This window comes from Pseudopipra pipra, unplaced genomic scaffold (assembly GCF_036250125.1).
Source record: "Pseudopipra pipra isolate bDixPip1 unplaced genomic scaffold, bDixPip1.hap1 HAP1_SCAFFOLD_280, whole genome shotgun sequence".
NCBI classification, from domain to species: Eukaryota; Metazoa; Chordata; class Aves; order Passeriformes; family Pipridae; genus Pseudopipra; species Pseudopipra pipra.
Window position 1 is genome coordinate 18,047 of NW_026990759.1, and position 19,367 is coordinate 37,413.

Consider the following 19,367-nt stretch of genomic DNA (forward strand, 5'->3'; position numbering starts at 1 on the left):
TGCAGTTCCATGGCCCACACCACAGGAACAACTGCAGCTGCCACTTCAGTCGGGACCTTGCTGCTGACAGGAGTTATTCCCTGCACAACAAGAGCTGCTGCTTTGACACATTTAGTTTCAGCAATTGCAGTTTCAACATCCCCAGTTTTCCATTTCATTTCTGCCTCAACTTTTCCAGTCCATCTCTTCCTAGCACAAGTTTGGGTGAGTTTGGGCAATAGACAAACTGAGGAATTCCCCAATGTTTTCCCAGTTTAACCCCTGTCACACCAATCACCTTAACACTGCCACTCCTTCATTCTCCCTCTACTGGGTTAAGGACTGAGGAAGTTGGACCTGTGTCTGACCAGGACACATGCAAACCAAATGCTGGGGACTGGAACACACACCTTGCACTCCTGCAGCTCTTACCATTACATTCCAGAGAAAACAGCCAATTGGACCATCACTGCTCATTTCTTAATCCCAATCCCACACTGCTTTGGCACTTGGAGCACCACTTTTATCACCCAATTACAGTCCATTAGAGAGCTCCATGTCCAGCAGGGACAGGTACCCCTGGGATACTCTCAGGAATGCCTGAATCCATGGCAGGGACCTTGCTTTGAGCTCCCCAGGGCCGGGCACCCCGAGGATCTCCCCGAATAATCCTTTCGGTGCGCGCTGGAGTCCTCGGGGTGCCCCAACCCGGGGGCACCAACAGCACTGTCCCTCCAGGGGGCCAATTTGGTCCCAAGGCTTCAATGGACAGCCCAAAAGGCATTTCAAGAGGCCTTCTTTGGAACCCACCAATGGGTACGGGGAGGAAGCCACAAGAAGGCCTCATTTCTAAAGGCAGGGGAATCTTGCCTGTGTCCCAGACTGGTCCGGGGATCTGAGGCCCTTCCCGAGAAAATCTCGGTGCCGGCGTGAAGGGCCAGAGATCCCTTGGAGCCACGGGAGAGCAGGCACAGAGTCCCTCCTGCAGGGCCAATTCTGCTGCCTGAAATCAGCTCTTCAAAAAAGCCTCTAACACTCAGCTGGTGAGTTTTAGAAGCCAGGCATTCCTTGCTTACAACACCCTGCCATGATCCCAGCCCCACGGGTGCTCTGGCAATCAGCTCCCAAATTGCACACACAGGTATCTCCACTGCAGCTGATATGGCAGCAATACAGGATTCATTTTCCTTCCCTGCATTCCTGTTCCACAGTCAGGACATTCTCCAACACTTATTACCATACACACCTACCCTTACAAGGTTTCCAAGGGGCTTCACTGAGGGTCTTCCCAGGTCTGTTCTGTCTGGAGCCCTCAAAGTCCTCAGTGCCTGCCTTAGGAACCTCAACACAACTCACCTGCTTACACAGCAACTTGCTGCTGCTTGCCTGCTGCCTCACTTCCCTTCTTCCTTCTTTCTTCACCTCCCTTGCTTGCTCCCTTTCAATCCCTTAGCTCAGCTCTGTGCAGTTTCCAGGCTACATCCCACTGCAAAAAGGATCAGCTCTTGTTACATCTCAACACTCAGAGAGCATTCCCCCTTTTTTCTTGACACACAGCCATCAGGCCAGTGTCTCATGATTTAAAGCAGAGTTTGACTCCTCAGTGACAACAACAGCTACAGCCCTGAATCCTAACACAGGCTGAAACACAAACACGGATGGGAACTCTGAAGGATCCACTTTCTCCTGCTCACCAATCCAAAGGAGCTTTCCTAACTCAGGAATAATAGACCCCACGTCCTTTTTCTGCAACTTCAGCTGCTATCAATGTGACCCACAAGACCTGGAAAGGCCCTTCCCACTTCACCTGCAGGGCTGGCAGTGCCACCACTGGACACGGACCCAGTGGCTGGGCAGGAACGGAGGGGCTGGGGCGTCCAATCCATCGGCCCAGGCGGCACCAGGAGTTCCTGGAGTTCCTGAGGGGAGAGCCTCAAGACAACAAAGGATTAGGAAGATCATTTTAAACTTCAATAGGCATATCTCCTGGAATATGGGGACTTTGACAAGGCCTACTGGGGCAACAAGGACACACTCAAGGCTATCTATTCAAAGGATCTACCAGCACTCAAAAGCTATCACTGTCCTTCTTGCAGGGGGAATTCAGGAAACTCTGTTTGCCAAGAGCCTCCTGGAGGATTTACAGGTTTTTGGGCTCTCTTTTAACCATTTTTCCCATCACTGTAGCTGGGACTATCACCTGCCCTACAGGGGGAACAGCCCACAAAGTTCACTTGCAGGGATGCCATTAACTCAAAGTCCCTTCTCAGGGGGGTCACTGCCCACCTTGGCCTTTGTTTGCCCTCCCCACCAAAGATGCTTCCAACAGTTCTGAGACATCTGGCAGACCCAGAGCTCTCCTCAGGGAATGCTTCAGCTGCTTAAAGGTTGCCCTTGCACCATCTAGCCAAGGCAGCAAATGCTTACAGGCTGTTCTTAAAAGCTGGTATAAAAGTCTTACCACACATCCAGAGGGAGCAATCCAGAGTCCACCCCATCCTACCATTCCCAGCAAGGCAGTTCATGGGCTGTCTGGGGCTCAGGGAGGAGTCAGGGGGCTTCTTTTCTTCCTTCCTGCTTTCCAGATTTTCTCCTTCAAAAGCAACAGCCATCTTTTAAACCTAAGGTTGTCATTCAAGGTGGTTCTCTCAGGTCCTGCACTCATCAATCATCTTGGCCATTGGTTTCTTGGCAGGTTCTTGCATTCACGTCCTACAAGCAAACCAGGATGAGCCAATTTAGCTGTTACTGCAACCAATCCAAGCTGGCATTCTGATTTTAAAGGGTACTGGGTTTGCCTTACCAGGAGAGATCCCACATCAGGGGTAATACCTACAGGTTCTGCCCTCTTCCACTCTCCTGCAATTCCACTGGCCCACACCACAGGAACAACTGCAGCTGCCACTTCAGTCGGGACCTTGCTGCTGACAGGAGTTATTCCCTACACAACAAGAGCTGCTGCTTGGACACATTTAGTTTCAGCAATTACAGTTTCAATCAACATCTCTAGTTTTCAATTTCATTTCTGCCTCAACTTTTCCAGTCCATCTCTTCCTAGCACAGGTTTGGGTGAGTTTGGCAAAGAGACAAACTCAGGAATTCCCCAATGTTTTCCCAGTTTAACCCCTGTCACACCAATCACCTTAACACTGCCAGTCCTTAATTCTCCCTCTACTGGGTTAAGGACTGAGGAAGTTGGACCTGTGTCTGACCAGGACATGTGCAAACCAAATGCTGGGGACTGGAACACACACCTGGCACTCTTGCAGCTCTTACCATTACATTCAAGACAAAATAGTCAATTGTACCACCACTGCTCATTTCTTCTGTGCCACAGCAACATCATTCCAGGCCTCTCACTGCCAACCCTATGCTTCTCCCAGCAGCTCCAGTGGCACCAAAACTTGTCCTGAAGGCACAAAGGCTCCTTTTGGGAGCACTATGACCCACCCACACTGTAGCACTGGAATTCCATCTCCTGGACAAGCTGGGAGAAGCAGGGAAGAAAAACAAGGACCTTACAGGTCAATTGGGGGCACCTCTTCATCCAACAGCAGCTCCAAGAAAGGTACTGAGTCAACACCTCACCAAAGACACAGGAAAACAACTGCCAACACTTCAACAATCACTCCAGTTTTCAATTGATAAAGCAACACTGAAGAAAAGCTTTTCAGACACTTGGGAAGACTCCATCCCACTTTAACCAGTGTGTGGGACTCGCTCCCAGCCTCCTGAGGTTCATTTCCCACCTCACTTGGGGCTGCAGTACACCTGGTTCTACACACACACACAGGGAGCTGCTGCTCCTGCATTCCAGTCTCCTGGTTCTCCTTGCAACTCCTCCAGCTGTTTGCCCAGCTCTCCAGTGCCCATCCCTTTGCCCACTGCACTTGTTCACAGCCCCAGGGCTCCCAGGGCCACCCTGGGCTCTCCCCTGCCCTGACACTCAGGGCCCTTTCCCAGCCCCGACTCCATCCAGCACTGACCCAGCTGCTGCACCTGCAATTCTCCTGCTCCTGCCCTCCCTCTGCCTGCAAAACACCCCTGCCAGCTCCTGCACCCCACCTCTTACCTCCCAGCAAAGCAGAGCTGCATCCTCCTGGATCCTCCAGCTGGATGCTGCTGGCTCTGGGCAGCTCCCACCCTTCAGCAGGGGATGCCAAAGGCAGCTCTGGGGACTGGCCCGAGGGCAGGGACACCCACTCTGGCTCACACAACACTCAGCCAGCTCAGGCCTGGGCTCTTCTGCCTGCAGGGCAACAAACAGCCAAGCAGGGACACTGGGACACTCCAAGGTAACAGGGACAACACACTCAGCAGCCTGGCACACCACAGCCCCCAAACCTGCCCAGGCTCCAGCTGCTGCACAGACCTGTGGCCACACAGGACCCAAACCCACCCCCAGCACAGACAACCCTGGGCAGGTCAAGCTGCTCATTCCCAAACACAACCAAACATCCACCCCACTGTCTGCCAGCCCCTGCTCCCAGCAATCCATCATCTTTCCCATTTCCTTTCTTTACAGGTCCTTCCATTCACATTCTACTATCAAACCATGATTAGGAAGTTTAGCTGTTACTGCAACCAATCCAGCTTGGCTTCCTAATTTTAAAGGATACTGGGTTTGCCTTACCAGGAGAGACTCTGGCTTAGGGGTAATTCTTACAGCTTCTGTCCTTGTCCATTTCTCGGAATTCCACTGGCCCACACCACAGGAACAACTGCAGCTGCCACTTCAGTCAGGACCTTGCTGCTGACAGGAGTTATTATCCCTCTGTAAACGCCAAACTGCTTCAACACAAACAATCCAGTGGACACTACAACTCCTTGGCACTTTCAGTGTAACCAGTGCAAGTCAGTTCCTAAGTTACACAAGTTTTTCTTCTCAAGTTGTAATTAATTAAGATATCAAAACAACAACAACTGTGAGATAAGAGATCCCCCGTAATGGTTCTACTTTTAGGGAAACCAAAACCCAAACCCCCATCCCCAGTACTACAATAGCTCAGTTCCCAAAAAGGCCCAGGGGCTGGGCTGGGGTTTTGGCTGCCCTGGAGCACAGGCAGGAACACGATGTCACCACCCCACAGCCACAGCTGAGAACCCAAAGAGCAGCCACACCAGCAGCTCCTGCCAGCCCTGCTGGGCTGGGCCTTGGGGAGGAAGGGCACTGGCCTTTCTTCCTGCCTAGGAGCAAAGAGCCTCCTTGCAGAGCACTTCTCCTGCCAAGGGCATCAGCTCAGATGGGAAGTTCATAAAGTGCAACTTCTTGGAATGAGAAAAATACTTGTTCCCTGGACAATCTCTTTCCAACTGAACTCAGAAGTACACACTAGAAGTTCAGGTGTTGTCTAAAATTTCTTACAAGAACCTCTGAGACACAACTGGTGAGTTTCAGAAGCCAGGCAATCTTGTATTCCTATGCTCTTGAATCATTCCAGCCCACCAGGTGTCCTGGCAATCAGTTCCCAAAGGGCACACAGAGCTATCTCCACTGCAGATGATGGGAGGGGTCAGCATTACAGGAGGATTCATTTTCCTTCCCTGCATTCCTGTTCCACAGTCAGGACATTTTCCAACACTCATTACCATACACGCCTACACTTCGAAGGTCTCTGAGGTGCGTCACCGAGGGCCTTCCCAGGTCTGCTCTGTCTGGAGCCCTCAAAGTCCTCAGTGCCTGCCTTAGGAACCTCAACACAACTCACCTGCTTACACAGCAACTTGGTGCTGCTTGGCTCATGCCTCACTTCCCTTCTTCCTTCTTTCTTCACCTCCCTTGCTTGGTCACTTTCAATCCCTTGGCTCAGCTCTCTGCAGTTTCCAGGCTACATCCCACTGCAAAAAGGATCAGATCTTGTTACATCTCAACACTCAGATATCATTCCCCCTTTATTCTTGACACTTGGCCATCAGGCCAGTGTCTCATGATTTAAAGCAGAGTTTGACTCCTCAGTGACAACAACAGCTACAGCCCTGAATCCTAACACAGGCTGAGACACAAACACGGATGGGAACTCTGAAGGATCCACTTTGTTCTGCTCACCAATCAAAAGGAGCTTTCTGAACTCAAGAAGAAGAGACTCAACATCCTTTTTCTGCAACTTTGGCTACTCTAAATGTGACCCACAAGACCTGGAAAGGCCCTTCCCACTTCACCTGCAGGGCTGGCAGTGCCACCACTGGACACGGACCCAGTGGCTGGGCAGGAACGGAGGGGCTGGGGCGTCCAATCCATCGGCCCAGGTGGCACCAGGAGTTCCTGGAGTTCCTGCAGGGGAGAGCCTCAAGCCAACAAAGGATTAGGAAAAGGATCATTTTTAACTTTAATAGGCATAGCTCCTGGAATATGGGGACTTTGACAAGGCCTACTGGGGCAACAAGGACACACTCAAGGCTATCTATTCAAAGGATCTACCAGCACTCAAAAGCTATCACTGTCCTTCTGTCAGGGGCAACTCAGGAAACTCTGTTGGCCAAGAGCTTCCAGGAGGATTTCCAGCTTTTGGGGCTCCCTTTTAACCATTTTTCCCATCACTGTAGCTGGGACTATCACCTGCCCTACAGGGGGAACAGCCCACAAAGTTCACTTGCAGGGATGCCATTAACTCAAAGTCCCTTCTCAGGGGGGTCACTGCCCACCTTGGCCTTTGTTTGCCCTCCCCACCAAAGATGCTTCCAACAGTTCTGACACATCTGGCAGACCCAGAGCTCTCCTCAGAGAATGCTTCAGCTGCTTAAAGGCTGCCCTTGCACCATCTAGCCAAGGCAGCAAATGCTTACAAGCTGTTTGGAAAAGTTGGCAGAACAGTCTTACCACACATCCAGAGGGAGCAATCCAGAGTCCACCCCGTCCTACCATTCCCAGCAAGGCAGTTCATGGGCTGTCTGGGGCTCAGGGAGAAGTCAGGGGGCTTCTCTTCTTTCTTTCCCCTTTCCAGATTTTCTCCTTCAAAAGCAAAGGCTTCTTGGCTTTCCTTGCTCAAGGAGATCCAGCAAAGGCCATCTTTTCAATCCAATACTGGAAACTACTCGAGGTTGTCACTTACAGGGGTTCTCTCAGGTCCTGCACTCATCAATCATCTTGGCCATTGGTTTTCTTGGCAGGTTCTGGCATTCACATCTACAAGCAAACCAGGATGAGCCAATTTAGCTGTTACTGCAACCAATCCAAGCTGGCATTCTGATTTTAAAGGATACTGGGTTTCCCTTACCAGGAGAGATCCCACATCAGGGGTAATACCTACAGGTTCTGCCCTCTTCCACTCTCCTGCAATTCCACTGGCCCACACCACAGGAACAACTGCAGCTGCCACTTCAGTCAGGACCTTGCTGCTGACAGGAGTTATTCCCTGCACAACAAGAGCTGCTGCTTGGACGCATTTAGTTCCAGGAATTACAGTTTCAACATCCCCAGTTTTCCATTTCATTTCTGCCTCAACTTTTCTACTCAATCTCTTCCTAGCACAGGTTTGGGTGAGTTTGGCAAAGAGACAAACTGAAGAACTCCCCAATGTTTTCCCAGTTTAACCCCTGTCACACCAATCACCTTAACACTGCCAGTCCTTCATTCTCCTTCTGTTGGGTTAAGGACTGAGGAAGTTGGACCTGTGTCTGACCAGGACATGTGCAAACCAAATGCTGGGGACTGGAACACACACCTGGCACTCCTGCAGCTCTTATTGTAACATTCAAGAGAAAACAGCCAATTGCACCATCACTGCTCATTTCTTAATCCCAATCCCACACTTCTTTGGCACTTGGAGCACCACTTTTATCACCCAATTACAGCCCATTAGAGAGCTCCATGTCTAGCAGGGACAGCTACCCCTGGGATACTCTCAGCAATGCCTGAATCCATTGCAGGGACCTTGCTTTGAGCTCCCCAGGGCCGGGCACCCCGAGGATCTCCCCGAATAATCCTTTCGGTGCGCGCTGGAGTCCTCGGGGTGCCCCAACCCGGGGGGCACCAACAGCACTGTCCCTCCAGGGGGCCAATTTGGTCTCAAGGCTTCAATGGACAGCCCAAAAGGCATTTCAAGAGGCCTTCTTTGGAACCCACCAACGGATACGGGGAGGAAGCCACAAGAAGGCCTCATTTCTAAAGGCAGGGGGATCTTGCCTGTGTCCCAGACTGGTCCGGGGATCTGAGGCCCTTCCCGAGAAAATCTCGGTGCCGGCGTGAAGGGCCAGAGATCCCTTGGAGCCACGGGAGAGCAGGCACAGAGTCCCTCCTGGGGGGGCAATTTTCCTGTCTGAAATCAGCTCTTCAAAGAAACTTCTAACACTCAGTTGGTGAGTTTTAGAAGCCAGGCATTCCTACACACTATGAGATATTTTAAAAGTTTACTGAGTGAAAAAACATACAGCTTTTATCAGAGACATCTGATCTCAAACAGACAGCTCCTTTCCCCTTTCAGTACAAAATTATTTTCAGGGAATCATTTAATAGGAAGTGCCCAGGAACCCCAGACTGTGCTTTCCAGAACAGAAAATAAACAGAGGGAAGGAGCTTTGCATGAGTGTAACACACTCCAGAACACACCTGTCTTTAGTTTTACTCTTTATGTTCAAATATAGCAGAAGATGAAAACTCCAGCAGGAGAGCTGGCACATTACCCATGGTACCCTGAAAGTCCCCCTTAAGAGACCTGGAGAAAAATTGCAGTTGTGCGAGTCCCTTGTGCCTGCAGATGGCTGGGGATCCTCTCCATTCACCTCGTGCTCTCCCAACAGCAGAAAGGGGAACCTCAGGGACACGGTGGCACTCGACATCCTGCTGAGAGAGCAAGGAAACCTTTAGCATAAAGGGGAGTTGGAATCTAAAACTTCCTTTCCTGGGAAAGGAAGCTTGTGAAGCCTGCAACCAAGAGGGGGAAAATTTGCATCTCCTTTGGTGCAGGTGTCAACAGAGGCCAACAGAGCTTCCACCTTTTTCAGACAACCAGCCCCGCAGCCCTGCCACGGCTCTCCCAGGCGCACCCGGCAGGGAAGGGGCTTACCCGGCCCCCACTGCCCAGCACAAGGCGCCCCTAAACGCCCCCCGGCTCCCCCGGTCCATAACCCAGCGGCCAAGGCGCTCTCCCCTCCGCAGCCCGGGCAGCAGCGGGGCCGCGCCCTCAGCCCTCACACACAACCGACCGCACCCGCCCCGCCCGCCCTTTATACCGCGGGCCGCCAGCGCTGCCCAATCAGCGCTCGAGCGCCGCCGCCCAATCCCAGCCCGCCTGGCCCTGCGGCCCCGCCCCGCCCGCTCCGCTGAGGGAGATCGGGAACTGGGGACAGGAACCTGCTGCTGGGGGAGAGCCTGGAGATGGAATTGCACACGGGCACCTGAAGCCCAGGCGATTTGCTTGCCTTGGCAAGGCCCTGCCACAGGAAATCTTGCTCCCAGTCACAGGAAATCTCTGTTTCCCTGCCCATCCCTGGAGACAGGTGGCCCCTAAAATCCCCGGCAATCAGGAAGCACAGGCTGGAGGAGCTGGCAGGACCCAGTGGCCGTGTGTGCTGTGTGACACCGTGTCCTGCAGCCCCACGGACCTGCACAGCAGGGACAGGTCCTGGCAGCGTTTCAGTGCCGAGGCCAAAGCTGGGGCTCAGGGACAGCTGGGGCACGTGGCAGCTCTGGGAATCTCTGCCATGGATGGCTGGGCATTCCAGGACTGCCTGCTGGGCAAAGGAGCTTCTCTGCAGACTGTGGAACCAACAGGTCTCATGGACTGGAAGAAGCCAGAACTGCTGCAGGACTGTAGAGGAATCTGGGTCAGAAGAGACAGTTCAAGGTCTCTAAGTCTGACCTCCTGCTCAGGCCACAGTCACCAATGGGATCGCACCGGGCTGCTCAGGGAGGGATCCAGTCATGGTTTGAAACATTCCACGGATGGGGATACAACAACCTCCCCAGGCAACCCGTTCCATGAGCGACTGTCCTGACAAAATACCTCCCCTCCTATGCGGTTGGCAGCAACAGCTGGGCTGGCAGGAGCAGAACCTCCCTGCTGGGCCATTCCCCAGCAGCCCAAGTGCCCTGCACAGGGCTTGGTGCGGAGGCCTGGGCGGCTCGTTCCTCCAGCTGGGCATTTTAGGAGCTGCCCTTGCCCCGTCACTGCCAAGTCCCTCTGGCAGTGGTGCAGCTCCTCAGCTGGAGTGCCTCTGAGGGACCCCCGGCCACGTTTCCCAGCAGCTGAAGGAAGGGAGGGTCACCCCCCAAGCTGGGCTGCCTTTCTCTCGCTGCCTTTTCCCCACCTTTACACTGCAGTGACAAGAGCTGCACTTTCCCAGGGAACGGGGCAGTGACAGGGCAGAGCAGCAGGCAGGAACCCCCTTCTTTTCTGCAGGCCAATGACTAACTGTGTGTGAAGGGACAGCGACTCTGGTACCAACTCCACCTCCCACTTCTTGTCACAGATCGATCTGAGGCACTTGTCAGGTCAATACCTGCTCTTTTCAGGAGCACCAGGCTTGTGGTCAGTGTCCTCATTGTAGCCCATGAATCCCTCTAGGTGTTAAATCAGCCTCCCTGTCCTGATTCTTCTCATGAAGAATTAGCATTTAATGAGATATACAAATTATCCTGAGAGGGTCTATGTTACAAGCTCAGTTTGGCAGTGTTGCTATCCTGGAAAGTGTGGAACAGTGACTGTCAGTTCTCCTTATGATGCTCTTAAACACCATCCCTACATTCCCAGGAGAACTCTGGAGGGAGAGACAGAGAGTTTAAAACATGGAACCTTGGCATTGCAATTGTTATTTCTAAGGATGTGTTTCTATCTGATACAGTTGTTGGGGTGATTACTCTGGAGAGTGTTTTGTACCTCAGGCAGTAAGTCTGGTGTATCAGCCTCCTCGTGAGCAGGAACCAGCACATTCCCCAAAGGAATGTTATGTCAGACTCTGTCAAACACAGCACGGAGGTGAGCAGGAGTGGTGCTTGTGCACAGCTGAAGTGAAGCACCCTTGGATTCGAACTGCTCTGGGAGATCTTTGTTGAGATGGGTATTTCTGCACAGCTTCTTGTGCCATGTTGAATTTAGAGATGAGCTGATAAAGGCAGTGACACTGTTCTGTCGTCACTGAGCTTTTGAGGATTTCAAACCCCTTACTCTTAAGTCCAGGGGCTCGTTCCCTGGGGTCCGTGCTCGGGGGTTTGTTCCCGGGGCTCGTTCCCGGGCCCCACCCGTGCCCGCTGCGGGTCCTGGCCGGTGCCGCCTCTCGCCCGGCAGGCGGAGTGGGGGCCCCGCGGCGGGAGGACCGAGGTGGGATTGGGGCTGGGACCCCCCCAGGGAACGGGACACGGTCCCGCTCGGGCCGGGGGAGCCGGGGCTGTGCCTTGGCACGGGAGAGCGGTGACCCCGGTGGGCACGGCCGGGACTGCAGCCCCGGGGCGCGACCCAAAAGCGGCGGATGGACCCCAAACCACGGCTGGGATGAGAGAGTGTGTCGTGAGTGGCCATAACCATTTGTCCCTCCCGCAGTCCTCGGCCCTGTCGGTCAAGTCCTGCAGTGCGGACTCGCCGTTCCCGGTAGCCGGAGAGGGCTCCCATCCCCGGGCAGCCCCAACGCCCCTAAATCCCGCAGCTCCTGCTCCCGATCCCGGGGTGCCGGGTCTCCTCGTCCCGCCCCTGCCGCAGGTATCTGTACGAGTACGCCAGCAGCTACAGCCAGGCGCCCCTGCCTGTGCTCCTGGGCTCCACCAGGACCTTCCTCTCCATGGTCTCCACCTGCTGCATCTCCCCTGCACCCACCGCCTGCTTCCTGAAGGAGGTGACACCCCTGGCACCAGTGGGCTCATCTCCGTGCTGCTCCTTGGCAATCCAGGCGAACCAATGACGCCTGCTTCCAAATTGCCAGCCACTCCCCCATACCACCACAGTGATCCTCAGATCTCAATTCAATCAGACAAGACTCGACACATACGGAGCGAAAATGGACATGAACTCTCCCATAAATGCATAAAGCTACTTTATTTTCAGTATACATTTCATTTTGAAAAATATAAATGCTAAAGTATCTCATCATTTCATCTTTTGATTCCATAAAAGTCACAATAGAAAGCTTCATAAAACTGTAAAATACTATAATGTTATAAGGAATTTCATGGTTTATATTACTGGAAAAAAAAATCACTTTAATAATATTTGAAACGTTTTCTGCTTGGTCCTGCTGCATTGCTGGGTCTGGGGCCAAGAAGCTGAGTAGCCAAGATTTCGGGTAAATTCCACAGATGATGGTGTGGGATGCAGGAGGATGCGGATCACATCCCGTCTCCTTCACAGCAAAGATTACTCATAAAAAATAAAACCCATAAAACCAACATAACCCTAAAACAGCCAGATGCTTCGGAGCAGAAGGTGTTAATGGAACCGATCCAGCCCTGTGCCACTTCCTGGAGATTGTGGTGTGGTGGGTTTGGTTTTTTGTAAAAATCACATTATATATGGTACAATACATTTTTTACAGAAAGCCTGGCATCTAGAAATAAGAGGTAGAACTTTTAGATACTTCTGTATCTAAAACCCACAGAGCAATGCTCCGTGTTGCCCAAGGCCTCTCTATGCCACCAAAAGGAAAGGGACTTGGGTCCCAGCTCTTAAACCCGAAGGAGAATTTAAGGATTTATCACCTAGGGGTTTAGGTCCTACTCCCAGGAATTACCAGTCTGGCAGCAGCACTAATTTATTGCTCTGATTTGTATTTCTCCCCTCCCAGCTCACAACAAAACAGTATAGGACACCCTTAGTATATTAAAAAGTCAGCCCAAAGGCAAAAAAGCCAAGGTCAGCTGTGATTCCTCACTTAAAAGAGGAAAATGTAAAGTGGGAATGACTGAAAATAAAGATTACAATCAGCATTTATGGATATTAACATGAGAAATTAAAACCAAGAGAAGAGCACAAAAGCAAATCATCTGAGAAGGGAAATAAGTTAATGACCAACTGATCCCTGCCTGGGCAGCTTAATGACACAAATAATTAATTACTCTGTTAAGTGCTGATTTTTTTTGCAACTGCTTGGCACCTAAGGAAACAAACAGTGACAGGACAGCGCTGCAAATCCAGAACACCAGACTCAGAGGAAAAAAATAAATCCCACCATCAGCAGGTTAACACCAAGGGGGAGGGGAGGGGAGGGGAGGGGAGAAAAGCACTTAAGCTGGAGGCACCAGAAGGAACAACATTGATTTTGTAACCAGCAAAGGAAAAAGAACCCAAAACAAAACAAAAAGCTCACAGAAGCAAAATCTGTCATAAAGCAGAGGCCTGGAAATTAAAAAAGAGAGGAAAAAAAAATAGAACAAGAAAAAGTACTTGTCAAGTAAAAGGAAAGATTAAAAAATTAAAGAAAAATCACTCTAAATATATAGATATATATTTGTAGTGCAAGTCAGAGTCAAGCAGGCATGCGAGAGGTTAGTTCTACTCACTGTCAGCAGGTTTGCTATCACTTAGGAAAGGTTCCTGCTCCATGATGTCCATTGGTATTTTAATACTTGGGACTTTTTCTGAGTCGGGGCAGTCAGACTGTGAAAGAAACGTGTAAAAGCTCTTAGAACATTCCCACTGCTCTCTCACACATTAAAATTATCATCTCCCACACATTAAAATTATCCTTCACATAGTTTCTGTAGGAACGGGGAAAAGAAAAGAAGGAAAAAGAGAAAAGCATTGTCCAGCTTAGTTTTAGTTGCCTGCTGGATTCCACTGGTTCCCCACTGCACCCCACTTCCCCTTGTCCTTCACACTCCAAAAGTAAAACAGACTGAAAGGATAATCTTGTGGAATTGTAAATTAACACAGATCTTCCCCTTTCCCACCCCACCAGCTTTTAAGACACCATCCCATTCTGCTTGGAGTCGGCTGCAGGAAATACAGACAGAAAACGGATCTGTAGGCAGACACAGCAGGGCACTGGCTGCTGGGAAAGCTCATCCAAACCCTTTATCCTACTGGCATTTCTGTAAAACCCCTTAGTTGTTCCCAGTTGCTCTATGAGGGCAGAGGTTCCGTATGCTGGGCTGGTTCAGCAACTCCTCTTTAATTGGGGTAAAGCCCAGCCTCACTTACACCTCTAGTTCATCCATTCCAGGACCCTTGGAGGGATTCAGGATCCCTGGCCTGGCAGGACAAACAGCAACCAGGTCAGGAAGAGGCAAAGGGAAAAGCTGGGGGACCAGCAGGGCTTACACCCCACTGCCTTCTGTCACCCCCCTGCTTCTGCTTAGCAGACGGGACTTGGAATTATTCTGCTTTTTTAAAAATAAAGGGAACTTCTCATAGCCAAGGAGAGGCTGATATTGCCTAACTTGGCAAAGGCAGGAAGGTGGGATTTGCAAGAAACATTGGGACAGCAGCCCTGTGCCCCAGGACAGAAAGCCTGTGAGCTTTGGCTTCCAGGTGCAGTGTGTGGCGCAGCCTGGGCACTCTGTGGGGAGTAAGTGGTCTGTTTCCTGGTATTCGAGCAAGCCACATCAGCTCATCTGCACCTAAGGACCTTGTGAGGTAACCAGGAGACGAGTTGAGGTTCTTCCTCGGAGATTTTTACTTCATGGAGGAGCTCCTTTCAGTTCAGCCCAGGTGAACGGAGCTGCACTGCAAGCTCTAATCATCTCATCATTGAATGCAGCTGAGGGCGTTTGTGGGGGATTTAAACTGCGGGGAGAAACTGCTCTGAGCTCAGCCCGGCTCAGCCCAGCTGCCTTGAGAGGCATAATCAGCTGAGCGGGGGGTGGAGTCCAGGTGGTTTCTGGGTGATAGAAATTGGAGCAGGCAAAGAGGAGTGTGCCATGTTAGTAAGGCAGGGCACTTGGAGCAGCAGGTCGTCCGGGCAGAGGGAGTAAAAGAGAAGAACCACTCTCCTTCCCAGCTGTCTTTGGTGGCCTATGAGGTAGGTCTGCGGCTAATGGTTTTTCTGGAATAGGACTGAGAGTTTAAGTGGAGCACTTCATCAATAGACGGGGTGCAGTTCAATAATGGAAAGAAAAGCTTTGCCGTGTGTCTCTCAAGTTCAGCTAATGGCCCACTTTTGGTATAAGGTGGGCAGGCAGGGCTTTCTGTGCTGGCACCTTTTGCCTGCGAGGAATCCTCATGTGGATCGGGTTTGGGGAGGTGTTACAATCTGCTAAAATATTGCAGAAAGAATTTTTATATTCGAATGTTCCCTTGAGCAAAATTAAAACTCATACAAGTTAACTGTTGATGCCAAAACTGCTTTTATTAATTGCTAAGAGATGCAAAGAGAAAGAGGAAAAAATCAGAAAAGGTTAGAAAATGCTAAGATTACTTTTTAGAAGCACAGAAAAAGATTACCACCGAAAAACTACCTATTCGTCCGAGCTGACTTGTGGAGTGTGGGGGGGGAGAGGGAGAGAAAGAAGCAGCTTTCGCCTTTTTTTTTTCTCGGGCTCCGCCGCCGCTATTCGGTGATGTTATCTCTTTAGCTGCAGGGGGTCTGGAATGCAGCCGGGATGTGGCTTCTCCGCAGCTCACGCCGTCGCTCCCCCCGGCCCAGTCTCAGGCTTGTGCAGAGGTCTCGGTCCTGCCGTCCCTCTCAGAAATGGGCTTAGGGTGGAAAACTCACCCAGAGTAGCACGGAGGGTCCCGGTGCAATTCCGGACGGCAGAGGTTCAGTCTCTGGTGACGGGCAGGCAGTTTTACGGCGGCGGAAGAAAAGAAAAGGTGAGGGCGAGGCGGAGACAAGATTTTTCAGCTGGTATAGCCAAAATCTCTTGCTCACTCCTCTTTCCCTGGTTTTCCCAAATTTCTCTTCAGCTTTTATAGTGTTTAATGAGGTAGGCTGTGGCGTTTTGGCACTTAGCCCTGTTCAGATGTTGGCAGAGATATGATAAGGCTGGACAATCCCAGGATCCTTTGGCAGGAAAACTCCCGTGGGAAGACTCGGGTGAGAAGTTCTGGTGAAAAACTGACACAGGGGTTTTGGTAGGACGATTTTGACAGGCAGAAACACTGGCGAAACATCCTTTTTGGCATTTGAATGTTATATCTCTCTTACACGGGACAGGAGCCCTGTTTCCCGGGATAGAAAGCTTGTGAGGTTTGGCTTTCAGGTGCAGTGTGTGGCACAGCCTGGGCACTCTGTGGGCAGGCAGGACTTTCTATGCTGGCACCTATTCACAGAGAGGAATCCTCATTGGGATCGGGTTTGGGGGGGTTCCCAAAACTGCGGGTTGGGGCTGATCAAAGGGAGGAGAGCAGCCCTGTTTCCCGTGACAGAAAGCTTGTGAGGTTTGGCTTTCAGGTGCAGTGTGTGGCTCAGCCTGGGAACTCTGTGGGCAGGCAGGGCTTTCTGTGCTGGAACATTTTCCCTGCGAGGAATCCTCATTTGGATGGGGTTTTGGGGGAGCTGCTAAAATGGCGGGGCGGGGCTGACCAAAGGGGGTACAGCAGCCCTGTTTCCCGGGACAGAAAGCTTGTGAGGTTTGGCTTTCAGGTGCAGTGTGTGGCGCAGCCTGCGGTGTCCGTGGGCAGGCAGGGCTTTCTGTGCTGGCACCTTTTCCCTGCGAGGAATCCTCATTTGGATCGGGTTTGGATCGATTGCCTAGCAGTGGCGGGGCGGGGCTGACCAAAGGGGGGACAGCAGCCCTGTTTCCCGGGACAGAAAGCTTGTGAGGTTTGGCTTTCAGGTGCAGTGTGTGGCGCAGCCTGGGCACTCTGTGGGCAGGCAGGGCTTTCTGTGCTGGCACCTTTTCCCTGCGAGGAATCCTCATTTGGATCGGGTTTGGGTCGGGTGGCCGGCAATGCCGGGGCGGGGCTGACCAAAGGGGGGACAGCAGCCCTGTTTCCCGGGACAGAAAGCTTGTGAGGTTTGGCTTTCAGGTGCAGTGTGTGGCGCAGCTTGGGCGCACTGTGGGCAGGCAGGGCTTTCTGTGCTGGCACCTTTTCCCTGCGAGGAATCCTCATTTGGATCGGGTTTTGGGGGGGCTGCTAAAATGGCGGGGCGGGGCTGACCAAAGGGGGGACAGCAGCCCTGTTTCCCGGGACAGAAAGCTTGTGAGGTTTGGCTTTGAGGCGCATTGTGTGGCTCAGCCTGGGCACTCTGTGGGCAGGCAGGGCTTTCTGTGCTGGCACCTTTTCCCTGCGAGGAATCCTCATTTGGATCGGGTTTGGATCGGGTGTCCGGCAGTGGTGGGCGGGGCTGACCAAAGGGGGGACAGCAGCCCTGTTTCCCGGGACAGAAAGCTTGTGAGGTTTGGCTTTCAGGTGCAGTGTGTGGTACAGCCTGGGCACTCTGTGGGCAGGCAGGGCTTTCTGTGCTGGCACCTTTTCCCTGCGAGGAATCCTCATTTGGATCGGGTTTTGGGGGGGCTGCTAAAGTGGCGGGGCGGGGCTGACCAAAGGGGGGACAGCAGCCCTGTTTCCCGGGACAGAAAGCTTGTGAGATTTGGCTTTCAGGTGCAGTGTGTGTGGCACAGCCTGGGCACTCTGTGGGCAGGCAGGACTTCCTGTGCTGGCACCTTTTCCCTGCGAGGAATCCTCATTTGGATCGGGTTTGGATCGGGTGGCCGGCAATGGCGGGGCGGGGCTGACCAAAGGGGGGACAGCAGCCCTGTTTCCGGGGACAGAAAGCTTGTGAGGTTTGGCTTTCAGGTGCAATGTGTGGCGCAGCCTGGGGTGTCCGTGGGCAGGCAGGGCTTTCTGTGCTGGCACCTTTTCCCTGCGAGGAATCCTCCTTTGGATCGGGTTTTGGGGGGGCTGCTAAAATGGCGGGGCGGGGCTGACCGAAGGGGGGACAGCAGCCCTGTTTCCCGGGACAGAAAGCTTGTGAGGTTTGGCTTTCAGGTGCAGTGTGTGGCTCAGCCTGGGCAATCTGTGGGCAGGCAGGGCTTTCTGTGCTGGCACCTTTTCCCTGCGAGGAATCCTCATTTGGATCTGGTTTGGATCGGGTGGCCGGCGATGGCGGGGCGGGGGAGACCAAAGGGGGGACAGCAGCCCTGTTTCCCGGGACAGAAAGCTTGTGAGGTTTGGCTTTCAGGTGCAGTGTGTGGCACAGCCTGGGCACTCTGTGGGCAGGCAGGGCTTTCTGTGCTGGCACCTTTTCCCTGCGAGGAATCCTCATTTGGATCGGGTTTTGGGGGGGCTGCTAAAATGGCGGGGCGGGGCTGACCAAAGGGGGGACAGCAGCCCTGTTTCCCGGGACAGAAAGCTTGTGAGGTTTGGCTTTCAGGTGCAGTGTGTGGCAGAGCCTGGGCACTCTGTGGGCAGGCAGGGCTTTCCGTGCTGGCACCTTTTCCCTGCGAGGGATCCTCATTTGGATCGGGTTTGGATCGGGTGGCCGGCAGTGGTGGGCGGGGCTGACCAAGGGGGAGGACAGCAGCCCTGTTTCCCGGGACAGAAAGCTTGTGAGGTTTGGCTTTCAGGTGCAGTGCGTGGCGCAGCCTGGGCACACTGTGGGCAGGCAGGGCTTTCTGTGCTGGCACCTTTTCCCTGCGAGGGATCCTCATTTGGATCGGGTTTGGATCGGGTGGCCGGCGATGGCGGGGCGGGGGAGACCAAAGGGGGGACAGCAGCCCTGTTTCCCGGGACAGAAAGCTTGTGAGGTTTGGCTTTCAGGTGCAGTGTGTGGCACAGCCTGGGCACTCTGTGGGCAGGCAGGGCTTTCTGTGCTGGCACCTTTTCCCTGCGAGGAATCCTCATTTGGATCGGGTTTGGATCGGGTGGCCGGCAGTGGTGGGCGGGGCTGACCAAGGTGGGGGACAGCAGCCCTGTTTCCCGGGACAGAAAGCTTGTGAGGTTTGGCTTTCAGGTGCAGTGTGTGGCGCAGCCTGGGGTGTACGTGGGCAGGCAGGGCTTTCTGTGCTAGCACCTTTTCCCTGCGAGGAATCCTCATTTGGATCGGGTTTTGGGGGGGCTGGTAAAATGGCGGGGCGGGGCTGACCAAAGGGGGGACAGCAGCCCTGTTTCCCGGGACAGAAAGCTTGTGAGGTTTGGCTTTCAGGTGCATTGTGTGGCTCAGCCTGGGCACTCTGTGGGCAGGCAGGGCTTTCTGTGCTGGCACCTTTTCCCTGCGAGGAATCCTCATTTGGATCGAGTTTTGGGGGGGCTGCTAAAGTGGCGGGGCGGGGCTGACCAAAGGGGGGACAGCAGCCCTGTTTCCCGGGACAGAAAGCTTGTGAGGTTTGGCTTTCAGGTGCAGTGTGTGGCACAGCCTGGGCACTCTGTGGGCAGGCAGGGCTTTCTGTGCTGGCACCTTTTCCCTGCGAGGAATCCTCATTTGGATCGGGTTTGGATCGGGTGGCCGGCAATGGCGGGGCGGGGCTGACCAAAGGGGGGACAGCAGCCCTGTTTCCCGGGACAGAAAGCTTGTGAGGTTTGGCTTTCAGGTGCAGTGTGTGGCGCAGCCTGGGGTGTCCGTGGGCAGGCAGGGCTTTCTGT

General features: G+C 53.0%; 2 long non-coding RNA genes across 3 annotated transcripts; both read right to left on the reverse strand.

The window, feature by feature from the left end:
• Positions 1-1,333: 1,333 nt before the first annotated feature.
• On the reverse strand, positions 1,334-2,798 carry LOC135408270 (uncharacterized). The gene is made up of 3 exons (XR_010427445.1): positions 2,441-2,798; positions 1,787-1,911; positions 1,334-1,465 (listed from the first exon to the last, which is right to left on the reverse strand). It is a non-coding gene; the product is annotated as an uncharacterized LOC135408270 (long non-coding RNA).
• A 10,533-nt stretch (positions 2,799-13,331) lies between these two features.
• LOC135408271 (uncharacterized) lies at positions 13,332-15,781 on the reverse strand. Of its 2 annotated transcripts, none has more exons than XR_010427446.1 (2): positions 15,299-15,781; positions 13,332-13,499 (listed from the first exon to the last, which is right to left on the reverse strand). It is a non-coding gene; the product is annotated as an uncharacterized LOC135408271 (long non-coding RNA). The 2 variants fall into 2 exon arrangements; XR_010427447.1 differs by lacking the exon at positions 13,332-13,499 and adding an exon at positions 15,169-15,198.
• Positions 15,782-19,367: the final 3,586 nt, after the last annotated feature.